The sequence below is a fragment of the Vombatus ursinus genome, unplaced genomic scaffold (assembly GCF_900497805.2).
Source record: "Vombatus ursinus unplaced genomic scaffold, bare-nosed wombat genome assembly UNPS02010548.1, whole genome shotgun sequence".
In the NCBI taxonomy this organism is placed as follows: Eukaryota; Metazoa; Chordata; class Mammalia; order Diprotodontia; family Vombatidae; genus Vombatus; species Vombatus ursinus.
In genome coordinates, this window is record NW_020950326.1 from 9,754,368 (window position 1) to 9,756,742 (window position 2,375).

Here is a 2,375-nt window from a genome sequence, read left to right on the forward strand (position 1 = left end):
TAATTGTGTTGAAGAGGAAGTCATCTTTTTTTCCCTTTTTAATGTCTATTTTCATATTTTGTAATATGTAATTATTAGTACAGTAAAGCATGTATAAAACTTATGAGTAAAGTAATTATACATATATTGGGGGCACATAACTTTTTTTTTTCACTGATGGGGTAGATGATCAAAAAAGTTAGGAGACAACTGAGAAAGATAGCAGGGAAAACAAATGGTTCTGATAGCTGCTCCTAAAAATACCCCTGACATCTTTACGTGTGGAGTATTTCCAATTATTCTAGCCATCATCATCAAACCAAAGCAGCTATCCCCTTTCCTCTTCTGGAAATGGATGTTTTTTAACAGGGAAGGGCCTTAGGGATCATCTTACCCACCCCCTCATTTTACCTTCTTCCTCCCCACCCCCACATAAAACTCTCTGTTTTGGGATGTTTAAAAGCTCCCCTTAATGTTTCTTTTCATCTGATTTTGACAGCTCTAAATAGGAACATTAAAAAGAATGAAGACTTCCCAGATGTGAAATCCTCTTAAGAGAGTCTATTCTTAGTCACACTCAGTAGATAATTGTGAATTCTTTTCTACATTCTTCTTAGTTGAACTTCACTTTTTCTTGTCCACTCTGATTTCAATTTAGTTCCTCTGTTATACCCCATTTTCATAGATCAACAGACTCTCAAAATGAGACGGGAACTCAGACTCCACCTGAAAAGCAGTCTTCTCAATAGCTTTCCAGATAAGTCATTTCTCCTCACCTTGAAGATTTTTGGTAAAGAGCAACCTCCTAGCTCCCAGGGCATCCCATTCTACTTTCAGACAGCTCCCAAAGTCACCTCTTTGCAGCTTCCACACACTTGTCCTACTTTTGCCTCTGGGGCTAAGTAGAACAAGAGTAATTCCTTTTCAACATGACAACCTTTCGAATATATGAAGATAGATATGATTTCCCCTTAAGTCTTTCCTCAACTCCATTTATTTTTTCTCTGTCTTGTATGGTTAGATTACCACTCCCCATCTGTAGTAGGCTAAGATATGGTTGTTTAGGAAAGCAGAAGATGTGTGGGGGTTATTCAATTTATATGGTAGGTGAAATGTGGTAATAGTAAAAAATAAGATTTATAGTCAATCCTTCTGCTTTTGCTACCATGGGATCACACACGTACCACTCAGAGCAGTAAGGTGTTAATACCTCTACTTGGACTCTTATTTACCCCATCTATGACATATGACCCACTAATTTCTAAAATTGAATTAGCCAGTTTCTTTCTATTTGAACAGAGAATTTAAGTGTATTTGGCTTATTCTAGACTTGTCAATGCATCTCTTTTTCATTTGTTCTGTGCCTCACTACCAAGATCTAGGCAGAGGATCATTGAACAGAGCTGAAAAGGACCTTAGAGACTGTCAAGTCCAATTTCCTTACCTTACAAATGAAGCAAATCAGGAACAGAGAAGGTAAATTACTTTTCTAGAGTCACATGGCTAGTATGAGGTTGAGAAAGGATTCAAATTCAGGTCTTCCTGGTTCTAAGTCCAATACTTTGTCCACTATGCCACTTTACCTGTCATGGTTGGCTTTGTTTCCACTGCTAAAGATGGAAGGACATTTACATATATTGGAATTCCTTATTGGATTTACATATATTGGAAATCCCTTGGGAATCCTTACATGTTCTTTCATTTGTAAAATAAAAGACAAAAATCACTTCTTACAAAAGTATTATGGTTTAGTAAGGTAAGATAGCATATCTTCCTCCAGGTCTTTAGAAGTAGAACAGGGCTAGAAAGTAGTTGTCCTGATTTCCTTTCCATTTATAGTTCTCATTTTGGTATAGTGGGTATTCCTTTTGTGTATGGGTTTGACTGGAGAGCCACTAAGGGCCCTTTCAGTTCTCAAATTCTGTGATTCAGAAATTTTTTCTACTATACTCTATTTAGGGATGACTTTAGATCCTGCATTAATTCAATTCAAATGACATTTATTTAAAGCTTACTAGGTAAAAAGCTAGAGATATTAGGCCATCTCTGCTTCATCTACCACAATTCTTAGGTAAGTCAATTTAATATGCATTTATTGAGCACTTTCTATGAATCAGGGATTTTACTAAGTGAAGTGGATACAAAAAATGTGATAACCATCTCTTTCCCCCTACACACAAACAAAGTATGTATAGGATAAGGTAGAGGCATCTAAGAGGGAAGGCATGAGCATGAAGGGAGACTGTGAATGACTTCTTTTAGAAGATGGGATTTGAGCTGAGACTTGAAGAAAGCCAGGGAAACTGGAAGGCAGAACATTTCAGGCAAACATGACAGACAAGAGAAATGCAGAGAGTCAGAAGATTTGGTATTATTTACTAATAACAGCCAGAAGG